The sequence below is a fragment of the Bubalus bubalis genome, chromosome 2, assembly GCF_019923935.1.
Source record: "Bubalus bubalis isolate 160015118507 breed Murrah chromosome 2, NDDB_SH_1, whole genome shotgun sequence".
Classification (NCBI taxonomy): Eukaryota; Metazoa; Chordata; class Mammalia; order Artiodactyla; family Bovidae; genus Bubalus; species Bubalus bubalis.
The window spans coordinates 64,806,113-64,820,183 of record NC_059158.1 but is presented as its reverse complement, the minus strand read 5'-3'; the positions used below and the strand labels follow the sequence as shown (position 1 = coordinate 64,820,183).

The 14,071-nt window shown below is 36.0% G+C and overlaps 1 long non-coding RNA gene and 1 other non-coding gene across 2 annotated transcripts in view; both read left to right on the top strand.

Moving 5' to 3' along the window:
• LOC123330649 overlaps positions 1 to 14,071 on the top strand; it is a 443,928-nt gene that overhangs the window by 428,536 nt on the left and 1,321 nt on the right. The gene's annotated exons all lie outside the window — the stretch shown is intronic.
• On the top strand, positions 12,451 to 12,566 carry LOC112583139. Its single transcript, XR_003107483.1, has one exon. It is a non-coding gene; the product is annotated as a small nucleolar RNA U13 (small nucleolar RNA).

The following is a 14,071-nucleotide window of genomic DNA, read 5'->3' as shown; positions in this document are numbered from 1 at the left end:
TAGCTTGAGAGGTACACTCAAGGTTGCTTGATATGTATTGGAAGAATTGCGACTCAAAAACAAAAGAAGCAACTTGAAGTTTAATGTACATGAAGCGTTCAAAGGAACATAAACATATTATTTGTATATGTGTGCATGTATACATTTTGACTGCTTCTTTTGGTGCATGCTGAGTCAGTTTGCTTATCTCATTTTCCCTTATAAATTATATTTTCCTTAGAGGATATTACCTAAACTCTAAAACAGTATCTCATAATATCATGAAATGTGTTATGTACACAGTGGGCTTTGAATCCTGTGATTATACTAATGACTTTCATGTTTTGCTGAGTAACTCTTATGTATCAGACTTATTCAATGTACCTAAATATTTTCTCTAATTGACACAAGAACCATGTGAGATAAGTCATATAAATGCACTCCATTTTATAGATAAAGATATTGGAGTCCTTAGAAGTTCATGAACGTATCTCAAGTAAGCATATGTAGAAAGTGACTGAGCCATAATTCAAATCTGACTCCTAATTTTCTCCATAGAGTTGTTAGTTGCTTTTGTTCATTACTTCCCCTTGAGTGTGAGTGGCCCCTGTAACTGTAACCAATGGCGTGCACTGATTATGGATAGATGATTACATAAGACTGTGGTGCCTGTATTACTGGAGTTTCTGTTGTTGCTTTTGTAAAAGCTACTTTCTGCACAACTGCACAGAAATGAGTTCTGCCAAGAATCTGAGGAAATTTTAAAGTAGATTCCTCCTCAGTCCAGCCTCCGATGAGAACCCAGCCCTGGCAAGCTCCTTAACTGCAGCCTTGTAAACCTTCAACAGAAGACCCATTTAAGCCATGCATGATCTCTTGACCCACAAAAACTGTGAGGTAATAAGTGTGTGTCTGTTTAAATCCATTAAGTTTGTGGTAGTTTGTAGCAGCTGTGGAAAATGAATACAGGTTTTTATTTTATTGTTTGAATCTAATGATGGATTATCTAACTAAATATGGAGGTTTTCTGTTGCTTATATACTGAGAAAGAAGTTTTTTCCTAAGCCCTAAAATAATTATCTGAATTAATATTTCTGTGTTTTATTTGGCTACCACTGAGTATTATAAGGAATTAATTCTTTTAGTAATTTTGCTCTTTTGACTCCCTATAAATCCCTTATTAATTGAATGGACTAAACATAGCTCTATGCCTCAGTGAGCCTATTTTACATTAGAATGTTATTATATATTTCTGTGAAGTGATTTTTTTAAATGATTTTTTAAATATCTAGTAAAGGAACTAAAAAGCCTCTTGTTGAAAGTGAAAGAGGAGAGTGAAAAAGTTGGCTTAAAGCTCAACATTCAGAAAACTAAAATTATGGCATCTGGTCCCATCACTTCATGGGAAATAGATGGGGAAACAGTGGAAACAGTGCCTGACTTTATTTTCTGGGCTCCAAAATCACTGCAGATGGTGACTGCAGCCATGAAATTAAAAGCCGCTTACTCCTTGGAAGAAAAGTTATGACCAACCTAGATAGCATATTCAAAAGCAGAGACATTATTTTGCCAACAAAGGTCCATCTAGTCAAGGCTATGGTTTTTCCAGTGGTCATGTATGGATGTGAGAGTTGGACTGTGAAGAAAGCTGAATGCCGAAGAATTGATGCTTTTGAACTGTGGTGTTGGAGAAGACTCTTGAGAGTCCCTTGGACTTCAAGGAGATCCAACCAGTCCATTCTGAAGGAGATCAGTCCTGGGTGTTCATTGGAAGGACTGATGCTGAGGCTGAAACTCCAATACTTTGGCCACCTCATGGGAAGAGTTGACTCATTGGAAAAGACCCTGATGCTGGGAGGGATTGAGGGCAGGAGGAGAAGGGGACAACAGAGGATGAGATGGCTGGATGGCATCACCGACTCGATGGACATGAGTTTGAGTAAACTCACATCAGGGAGGCCTGGCGTGCTGCGATTCATGGGGTCACAAAGAGTTGGACATGACTGAGCAACTGAACTGAACTGAAAGGTGTTTATATTACATTTTTTTCTATTATCTAAGCTGACAAACATATCCTCATGCTCATTTAACTAGAACTCAGGAGAGCTCTTGTTTGTATGGCACTCAGTTTTATGATTTTACTTTTGAAATGACCGAGAGGGAAGAGGCTGCCACCAGTGATGCGCCTGACCTTTTTCAACCTTTCTCATGACCTCAAACATTTCTCCCAATGCATTCTCCCAGTAGAATATGGTATTTAATAACCCAATAAATTGTAGGTAGAACATGCATGCATTTGCTATATGTAAGCACTACAAACTCTCACCTACTCCATTCTGAGGAAAAGCTGGCTGCCTGGTTTAGTTCTTCAGTCACGTCCAACTCTTTGCAACCCCATGGATTGTAGCCCACCTGGCTCCTCTGTCCATAGGGATTCTCCATGCAAGAATACTGGAGTGGGTTGCCATGCCCTCCTGTGGGGGATTTTCCCAACCTGGGGATAGAACCCAGGTCTCTCACATTGCGGGTGTATTCTTTACCATCTGAGCCACCAGGGAAGCCCTTGAGGAAAAGACTGCTGACTAAATTTAAGAAAAAATTAAACTGCCAACACAGTAAGATAAACACAATGATCCTTTAGTATGGTTTTCTTCCCCACCACCAATCATTTTTTGTTTCTGTTTTTGTTTTTATATGCCCTCTTATATAACCTCTAAGTCCTAGACTTCACAATTATAAAATGACAACATTTATCCCCTGCCACTCTCATGGGCAAAATGGAATACTGATATACTAAGGATTTTAATATAAAGACTGCAATATATTACAGTCAAAGAAAACAAACGAGAGTGTTTTGTCACTTTAAGAGTGAGAAGATCTTAAGAATGTATGCTCAGGACACATGCAAGAGATTTACTTGTTTGACTACTTATTTAAAAAAAGCAGAGGATTAACAAAGTCTGTAGACAAAGGGAATCCATATGGCAAAAGATTAATGTCTTTTAAAACAAAGTTCTATAAATTTGTTGTTAAATATAAACATAGAAATGAAATGTAAATAGATAATTCACATAAGAGAAAAAGCATATGAGCAATAAATATATAAAAACATGATCAACCTCAGTGGTTGGGAAAATGCAAATTAAAGCAAAAATGGAATATCATTATTTTATCTGTAAGATTAGAAAACTTAAAATATTTGAAAATATAAATACTGAGATACTTGTTGGTCAGAATAAATTGCTCTAACATTTTGGGAAAACAACATGGTAATATTTATTACTATTTAAATTTCTTGTTCTTTGACCAACATTTGAGAAATTGCATCTACAGGTTTATTAGTATATAAAATTGTATGTACATGGCTGTATTTGCTATTGTCTTAATGTCTGCTGATCCTTTCCAGATAAAAATAGGCATTCATCCTTTGGTTGTGATGATCTGTTGGTAGTGTGAGAAAATGTTTGAATCTTGGGATGCAGATGGAGAGTCCAAGCAGGGATTTATTCGGTATAAGACATCTCTTTCAAGTCATACATGTAGCTATTTTGTGTGTTTATTTGTTTTCTCTTCAGGGAATGGAGATATATTCTAGTATGAGCTTTCTGTTTTACCTAGCATAGCTCTAAGTTTTTAAAGACATGTCCAGCTTGGGTAAAGGATCCCAGTAGTTGCCTTTGTAAACAGCAGAGTTATTTTCAAATCATTGGCTCTTTCTTTCTGTACTCTTCTGTCTATTATCTACATTACATCTTTAGTCTTGCAGAAGAGATCTTATAGGCCATAATCTCTGATTATAGTTCCAATAAAACCATAAATTTATATTAAAACTGTAAATAAAAATATAGTTATAAGAAAAATCTTATTAATTATGCCCATTAACATTTCTTCCATTCAGTCCTGTCTTAGAGTTCCCATTCAGTAAAATGAGAAGTGGCAAATAAAATTTATAATTTGGATAAAATAATGGAAAACTGTCATTATCTGAATGTGACATAATTGTATATGGAAAAGTTTTAAAAACTCTACAGCAAAACTATAGGAATTATTGTTAATGATTCAAAGTTGCTGGATACAGAGATATATAAAACTCAATTGTATTCTTATATAGACATAATAAAATATAGAAAGTGAGAAAATTATATGTCCTTGTCATAGCATCAGAATATTTAACATACCTAAAATGAAGCCACTTAAACATATAAAACACTTAAACTTAAAATTAGAAAACATTTTTGAGAAGTAAACATAGGAAAGTATCCTTATGACCTTGGGATAGAATTAGATTTCTTAAATGGGACAGAAAATCAGTAACCATGGAAGGAAAAAAATCATAAACTAATTGAAAATTCAAAACTTAAGCTTATTAGAAGATATTGTTTAAAGAGTGGAAAGGCAAGCCGTGGAGTAAAAGAAGATATTTGCAATACATAGATTCAGTGAAGAAACTTTTTGTATCCAATGAAGAGAATACAAATTACTCATACATATCATTAAAAAAAGGAAGGCAACCTAATAGAAAAAAGATTAAAATAGTGTATAAGATGAAATAGGAAGTATGCATGAGGCATACACTGAAGTATGGTGGTTATCTCAAGGAAAAACCCTGGAGTGATTCAGTTCTGAGCTGAACTAGCTAATTTTTCTTTTTTTTCATGAAACACCATTTTCATTTCAGAAATGGCTAACAGAGAAAGTAGTTATTCTAATTCAGATATTTGGTATAAATTTTCTTAAATAAAAGTATTTAATAAAAAATTAAATTTTCAAAGAAAAACAATAATTTTGGGAAATTTGCATCTTCCACTGTAAGCTTGGAAAATTACAATACTTGAGATTTTCTGATGAGATATTATCAAATATGTGGTTTTTTAATATATAGTATAATATATGTGCCCAAATTTGAAATATCTGCCTAACTCAAGGAACAAATATTTTACAAATGACCAATGGAAGAGGTAACAAAATCTTGCAAGGGCAAAAACTCATTAAATGAAAGATAAATTAAGAGATTTTAATGTAACAGTGCAAAAAGTGCATTGACATGTTTTCAGATTGCACATCACAACAAAGTTTGTGAAACCATTTACTGAGTTTGGACATATTATTATGAAAGATTATTCACCATTATATGAAAGGGTTTTACATTTTCTAGCAATATGTATGTGTGTGAGGACATTATCTTCATGAACTTCAACCAACCATGTTGCAGCTGACTGAAAGCAGATGAAAGAATCTGCTCATCAAGCAAGACATTAATGAAACTTGTAAAAGTATAAAAGCACTCCTGGGAATTCCCTGGCAGTTCAGTGATTAGAACTCCAGCTCTCACTGCTGAGGGTTTGGGTGTGCAGCCAAAAAAAAAAAAAAAGACCACTAAAAAATAAATAAATAAAATAAAACTGTCAGGCTAGTGTAGTCTCCTCAGTTCTGTCTCATCACAACAAAGATTTGGAGTGACGGACATTAAAGCCCTCGGCGCGTCACAGCTCTCAGATCGTGGACAAACCACGTTATAGCTCTTAGACAAATCAGTGTTACAGGTCTATTTTATTTAGAAGACAGCAGGAGAATCCATCCTCGAAGCTTGAGGGCATGCCAACCCAAAGACGCAAAGAGAAGACAGTGGAGGAGTGAGCCAGTGTGAGGGGGAGAAAGAGGGAGAAGGAGAGAGGGAAAGAGCACACACACGTGGGGGAGAGAGAGAAAGCGCTGTAGCTCCTTCTTTTATATGTTTTTTTCCTCCCCCTGGGCCTGCCCTATGCAAATTGGGCTTAGCCAGGAGTGCTGTTTGTTCTTGGACCTTCTTTTGACCTTCCTTTGTTCTATTTTCACGGGCTTTCCCTGCCTTGTCTTTTAGCCACCGCCATTTTGGACTCCTGTTTCCTATTCTAACTACCTAATAAAACCATCTTGACTAGCTAGTAGCAATGGCATTTTTACTGATATTTTAAATAGACTAATAAGCAAATATTTTAAAACGTTTTATTTTCAGATATAGTTAACCCATACAGACAAAATTTCTTCAGAGTACTTGCTGAATTTTAAAATCTTAAAATCCTGAGACCAAAAGTTTTGAGAACCATTGCTGCAGAACTGTGAAATTAACATAAAGATGCTGAGAGGTGTGCCATGAAATTCTGAGAGTAGAAGGCAACAGAGAAAAACTCTAGTTCTAAAATTGTAAAGATCAGAGTTCTGGTGGGCCTCCAGACCTGGTTTGCTTTTTGAATGACAGCACAGACTTCCATGAATGACTATTCAGTGCAGAGATGTTTTCCTGTGTTTCACAAACAGTGATAAAAATAATGATCATTTATTGAAAGCAATCATTAACTGCCATGAACATTAAATGATGTTATTTTCTTCCTTGACTCTCTTCAATCCCTCCTTGTTTGGTATTTAATCTTGACATAATAGCTTCTCTGTGATCTCATCTCTTTATCTGTTCATTTGTATCTTCCTGCAATGCCCTTTTCCATATTTTCATCCATTTGTTTCTATTATTCAAATACTTTTTTTTAACTTTATCACGTCTTTTTATATGCCTTTCTTTCTGCTTGAAATTCTGTTTACTGCATTAAAAAAAAAAATTATCACCCTTTCTTTACACTGACTTAACTAAAGCATCTCTTCTTTTTGAAGTCTCCTTATGTGGAGTTTGACTTTCCTTTCTCTGTTATCTTTGCACATCACATATTCCTCCAAACAAGCAATAACCTCAATAAATCCAGTTTATCTTTATCCCTGGAATTTAAGAACCTCATGCACAGAAGTAGTTCTTTTGATGTTAGTATCCCTATTATCTAGCATATTCCCTGGAGCATGTTAGGAATAAACATAAATGAATAAACCAATTGTGGTGGATAAAAGAAAGGTTATAGTTATGTTAAACTTTGGGATTCACTATTGTGCAGAAGGATCTACAAAGGAAAGATGTAAGAGTAGGAACAGGAAGTATAAATTGAATTTTGTCACCTTTCTAGCTTACTCAACAACACGTAGTGAAACTGGGGATAATGAAATATCTGATTTAACAGAGAGATCCTGCTGTCAAGTTAAGATAACAAAGCAAATTGAATAAAAGAGGCAAAATTGGCATGTTATTGAGAAACTGTTCCTTCTGAATTACAAGGTCGGTTAAGTCTACAGAAAGCAATACTTAGGTCACCACATTTTCTTCACTAGAAATAAATTTATTTGGAATCTTTCCTAGAGAATTTTAGTTATAAGTACTAATGAAAATGAGTTGTGTATCTGAAATGTTTAGATATAAGTTAATATTTATAATACTTCTGTGATTTGTGGCTGTTTTTTTTTTTTTTTTGTCAGTTTTTTTTTTTTTTTTCCCTCAGTGAGTTTCCTCCATACCATTCTTGATCTTAAATATTTTCTGTTATAGGTCTTTCTTCTTTGTCATGTCTCCAGCTTGTTTCTATATAATACCCTTGGAAACTTCCAGATTTCATTGTTTGATAGGTAACTGATATAGAAATAGTAATTTTCATCTCTTATATAAAGCATAGAAATAACCTTCTAGGTAATCTCCCTTTATTTTCCTCTCGTTCACTTTGGAAAATCATATTATTATTCAAAATAGTTGTGTGACTTGAGATTTTTCTCCTTTTGGTGGAAGGATTTTAGATTTCTTGTCTTCTGAGGTCAGATTTGACCCCATGACTTGCAGTGGTCAATGAGATGGGTTTGGAAGTAATTTAGAGAGTACACTTGTGAGCAGGAGCTTTGAGAGATGGATCTTGGTCAGCCTGTCTCTCTTTTGCCTTTGCTATGTGGCTGGCATTGTCCCAGATAGCAACTATTCTATCAGCCTGATCCCATAGAGAAGGCAATGTTGGAGCAGAGCCACAGTTTAGCCCAATGGCTATGTGATGTGAGTGAGAAAGAAACTTTTCATTTTTCGTTGGTTTTTTAAGCCTCTGAAATTTTAGGGTTGCATGCTACCATAGTACTGAATTTAGTCTACACTGATCCAAGGTCCCTCGCTATACCCTGTCTTTTCTCAACAGATTAGGCAGAGTGATCTTTTCAAAACTAAATCAGCTCATGTGATCTATCTCATTTCACGAATAAAACGTCAAAGTGTTCCAGTGACTGAAGAGATGCTGCCTGATGTGACACCTCACTGGCACCCTAGCTTTAGGAACATAGCATCTCATATTCCCCTCTCAGTCACTGAGCTTCAAGCCACCAGGCATTTTTGCTCTTACTTGAGTGAGCTCCAACTTTAGGAATTTTGCATCAGCTGTTACTTCTTCCATTTGGCTCACTCCCTCACCTGCTTCCAGTCTTGCCCAGATATTACTTTCTCAATGAGTCTACCTTGACCATCCTATTTAACATTGCAATCTGCTGACCAAACCCTCCCCCGTGACTTGCACATTCTGTATCCCCTTTAGACCTGACTTATGTTTTCCTTTTCCTCTATTACATCTCACAAGTTTGAACACACTCTACAATATGTAATTGTTTACATTTAGTATTTATTGTCTGTTATCACTCAGCAGAATGTATATTTTGTGAAGTCAGGAATCTTGGTCTGTCTTGTTCATACAATAATAAAATAGAGTTGAAGTTGAGCCTGAAGCTCAGAAGAACTATTTGGTGCAGAAACAAAAGTTCTAGCTATTTGTGACTTTTTCATTTTTATCTCAACTGACCTATGAAGTCCTCATCAATGTATTTTTATTAAGATCTGTTTGCTGGACAAGAGATTGCATGTAAGATCAAACTATATGGCACACATGTAGCATTCAGTGGTTTGAAATCTGCTGTCATGACAAGAACCCTAGAAAAAATGTCAGATAAGTAAAACTGCCATTTGACATTTCCCTTTCTTTTCTAAACTCATTTTTATTTGAATAAATGAGGGAAAAATTAGAATTTACTCAGGTGTTCAAATATAGGTAACCTATTTTATTTCTTTATTTTACACATACCAAATTGCTGTTCTTTCCTGTCTCTAACCCAAAAGTCAGCAAAATGAGTCAAGGAGAAAGGGGAGGAGAATAAAATGGGGAAATAGTGAAAATCCAATCGTGGCCTCTCTCAGATTAAAGATTTCTGAGCCTGAGACAGGCTCAAGCAGAGGGAGCAAGAGAGCTTAAGGGTGTAAATGAAATACTAATGCCTTGATATTAGATCAGAATGGATTTTTACTACCAGAAAAATAATTTGGCAGAGCTAGTTTTAAGGATGGAGAATGCAATGGCACCCCACTCCAGTACTCCTGCCTGGAAAATCCCAAGGATGGAGTAGCCTGGTAGGCTGCAGTCCATGGGGTCGCTAAGAGTCGTACACGACTGAGTGACTTCACTTTCACACATTGGAGAAGGAAATAGCAACCCACTCCAGTGTTCTTGCCTGGAGAATCCCAGGGACGGGGGAGCCTGGTGGGCTGCCGTCTCTGGGATCACACAGAGTCAGACACGACTGAAGCGTCTTAGCAGCAGCAGCAGCAGTTTTAAGGATGGTCATAAAAAATGATCGTTGGCTTTTTTTAATATCACTGATTTCAGATTATTCAATAATATTGTTGTTGGTCATTTGTGTCCAACTCTTCACGACCCCATGGACTGCAGCATGCCATGTTTCCCTGTCCTTCAACATCTCCTGGAGTTTACTCATGCTCATGCCCATTGAATTGATGATGCCATCCAACTATCTCATGCTCTGTCATCCCCTTCTCCTCCTGCCTTCAATCCTTCCCAGCATCAGGGTCAGGCATTGAACTTTCCTTTTATAGTCTGTTTTAATACCAACTATATCCCATTTTAATGAATACCCTATATAATTATAGGGCCATATTTTCTTAACTTTGATGTTTGATAATCCTATGTGAACTATTAGAAAGTATGTTTAAAATTTTCCTTTTTAGTTATGTTTTACCCATTTTATTGTTACTTTTGGAGAGTAATCTATCACTCAAGTTATTTAAAATCCTGGGACACATCAAATGTTAGGCTTTCCCTCTGTTGCTAGATTTCACAGTATCAATTGCACAGTACTTCCCTATGACTTTAAGAGATCATTTTTTTATGATTAGGGAAATGTCTCTGAAAAAATAAAGTTCAAGTCAGAAAGACAAGTGTGCAATTATAGTGATTTCTGCCTGGATGTGGAAGGAAAATGTTAGTTAGATCCACTTAGATCTTTCTGCAGTGGCACTTCCAGGCTGTGGGGAACTGGTCAAAGGGAAATAAAAATCCATAAAGCTAATGTTTTTGCTTAAGATAAGCTAAGGTGTTCGTTCTCCAAGAATTTTTTTTTTTTTTTTTTTTGGCTTAGAATCAGGATCTCATCACAGTTAAACATTTTTTATTTTATTTAAAAAATAGGCATATTCTTAAGATGGTTCATTTGTCAAGTACTTTATGACACAAAGAATGATTTTACATTCATTGCTGGGGTCTGTTTCACAATCATCAGTTAAAGAATGGTTGTTTTGAAATGTACCTACATTCTAAGGGGAACTCAGATGCTCTGCTTTTTGCTATACTTAACTGCTTTCTTTCTCTTGGAAAGGAAAGTGGTGACTCCCAGAGTCCTGCATCTAGGGGAAAGGCTCACAAAATTTGGCTCTGTCAACCATGAAATTTGACTGAATCTGAAAGATTAAAGTATACTCTATTTTGGCTTATTCTGCCATCTATTCTCAGGCTGAAGGATAAAGCATGATTTGAATATTTCAAGTACCTTAGGCCCTTGCCTGATACAACATATTGAAGTGTATTTGCTTTCCAAAATATCAACGTAAAATCATCTGTTTATGTCTCCCTTTTTATGAAGTTAATTTAGTTGAATTTGCCCTTACTTACTCAATCTTCCTTGAGGCATTTTTAGATTTTAGTTAGTTTAATATATAATTTGAGATTACTGTTTAACTCATTTTTTCTACATAAAAATTACTCTCGTGCACAATTTGACAAAAGTATTAAAGATAATATGTAAAATTCTAATGAGACAGTATGTTAGCCCTCTCAGTGTTATTTAAAGTTACTTTAAGACAAAGAAATGTTAGCAAGCAATTTCAGAGGAATTTGAAGTGATTGCTGAGTTTTTCTAAATTTCTGAATGCATATCACAAAATAAGTTACCTATTCTGCTCAATATTTCTGACCTGTGTTCAGCATACAATCATTTTGTCCCAGAGATTTGTTGAGGAATCAGGAAGTTCTGAAGCAATAAAGGAAAAGAATCAAAAGAGCAAAGATCTCAACAGAAGCACATAAGCACACACATTACTAAAGACCATATGGCAAATTATATAGTTGACTCAAATAATTCATTCTATCTTGCCTATAAGATTACACATCCTCCCCCATTAACTTTGCTCTACTCTATAATGGTAAAATAAATGGCATTTATTTATTATATGGAAGAAAAGAAAGCACTTCTTAGATGAAAGTCTATGAGTTCATTTCTATAGGAAAAAAGTAGATAATCATGAGATATTTATATAGATAAATATTTCAAAATGCATACTCTTAACACTGGGCCCCGATTACTTCAGAGATAGTGGAACTGGAGGTGTGAAGTTAAAAGACACAATTAAAAGACGCTTACTCCTTGGAAGGAAAGTTATGACCAACCTAGATAGCATATTGAAAAGCAGAGACATTACTTTGCCAACAAAGGTCCTCTAGTCAAGGCTATGGTTTTTCCAATGGTCATATATGGATGTGAGAGTTGGACTGTGAAGAAAGCTGAGCACCGAAGAATTGATGCTTTTGAACTGTGGTGTTGGAGAAGACTCTTGAGAGTCCCTTGGACTGCAAGGAGATCCAACCAGTCCATTCTAAAGGAGATGAGCCCTGGGATTTCTTTGGAAGGAATGATGCTAAAGCTGAAACTCCAGTACTTTGGCCACCTCATGAGAAGAGTTGACTCATTGGAAAAGACTCTGATGCTGGGAGGGATTGGGGGCAGGAGGAGAAGGGGACGACAGAGGATGAGATGGCTGGATGGCATCACTGACTCGATGGATGTGAGTCTGAGTGAACTCCGGGAGTTGGTGATGGATGGACAGGGAGGCCTGGCGTGCTGCGATTCATGGGGTAGCAAAGAGTTGGACACAACTGAGCAACTGAACTGAACTGAACATTTTCTTTTTTATAAATTTGGACTATTTAATTTCTTGAAATAAAACTACCTTTCTTCCAGAATTAAAAATTCAATAAAATACAAGGACAGACAAACAAAATGAGAATAAAATGAAATTTTTCATATTAAAACGACATTTGGCGACTGACATGAACAGGATTGAGGGAGCAAATATACCCAAATACTGGCTCTGACTAATCATTTCTTCCCAAGCAGTTCCCAAGCATAACATAGGAAAAAGTCTATCAGTTTTCTCTCCCTGTGAAAGAGAATTCTGATTTGTCTGATTTGGCTTAGTATCTCCCACCTAGTTTTGCAGGGAGATCCTTGTTTGCCAAAACATTTTATTTGATACTTTGTCAATTAAGGAAGAAAAGAGAGCGTGATGATTGGATGTTCACGCTATTGCGTGACATGTGCCTCCCCACTAAACCTTGTTAGGACACTGGCACATTACCCGTCTGACGTTAAAAAAAAAAAAAAAAGAAAGAAAGAAAGAAAAGAAACAGAGTATAGATTAAGGATTAAAGACAGATTAGGATGAAGTGTGTGGGTTTCCAGAGACTATAATATTTGATGTGTGAAGTATATGAGGAAAAAAGGAGGGAAGGGTATTATTAAAAATCCTGCATTTACTTCAATATCAACTTCAAAATGTAGGAAATACACAAATAAGTGAGTGTTTAATTTAATCTTGAGTTAATTTAATCTTACTTTGGCTTTTAGACTTAAAAAAATTATTTTAGTTTTGCCAAATATCAAAATGAATCCGCCACAGGTATACATGTGTTCCCCATCCTGAACCCTCCACCTTAGTTGGCAAAACTAATACAGTTATGTAAAGTTTAAAAATAAAATAAAATTAAAAAAAAAAACCTTACTTTACCAATAAATGTGTATATTAACTCAAAAAAAATTATTTTAATATTATAATAGTACTCTGAAAAGAGACCATTTGAATCTTGGCTCTAAAGTTTTAAAATAACATTTTTCTTAGATTTGTCTCTGGCATAAATCATAATGTAGACAGCTTCTATAATGTGTTGTTTTAGTCACTTTGGGGTGATAGATCTGCCTAACAAACAGCCCAACAACCCCAGTGACTTACAGTGAGAGCCTTACAATGAATATGGGTCTGGGAGTTGACTGGGGTGGCTGTTTTTCAGTCTGCAAGTCAGTTTCATATCTGTTCCACATATCTTTCATTCTGAGATGTAGGCAAGATCTTCTGATGACAGATGACAGGAGCCCAAAACCACAAGCCAAACACACCAGCCAGTAAGCATCTGATTAGATGCAGCACATACAGTATTCACTGGTCAAAGCAAATGAGGAAAAAAGTGAACTGAAAATGAAAGTCGCTCAGTCGTGTCTGACTCTTTGCAACCCCATGGATTATACAGTCCATGGAATTCTCCAGGCCAGAATACTGGGAGAAGAGTAGCCTTTCCCTTCTCCAGGGGGTCTACCCAACCCAGGGATAGAACCCAGGTCTCCTGCATTGCAGGTGGATTCTTTACCAGCTTAAGTACTAATTCTAATAAAAACTGCACTCTTTTCCCCAGACTTTCCCTGCTTAACATCAAAAGCTTTGCTTGGCTCTTACCATTGTGAATTAAGTTAGCACAGGAAAAATGGACTAGAGAGAAATTGAGAGGAAGCCTGAGAAATCTTTCTGCATTTTGAAAGCAGATCTACCACTTAGCATTTCTGTCCCTTGGATAGAGAGATAGAAGAGAAACATGTCCATGCAAAATCTAGTACCACATTGTGATTCTACCTACTATTTGAGTGTACTCCTTCCTGTCAGCTTAGTAGAAAATAATTCATAACAACTTCTTATGAGGAATAAAGAGGAAGAATCAGAAAGGAAACGGTCCTCAAACTTTTCTGTCTGTTTAACAAGCGCACTGCAGTGAGCATCTGTCATTTTTAACATGCCCAGTACTGATGGCTCAGATTGTAAAGAATC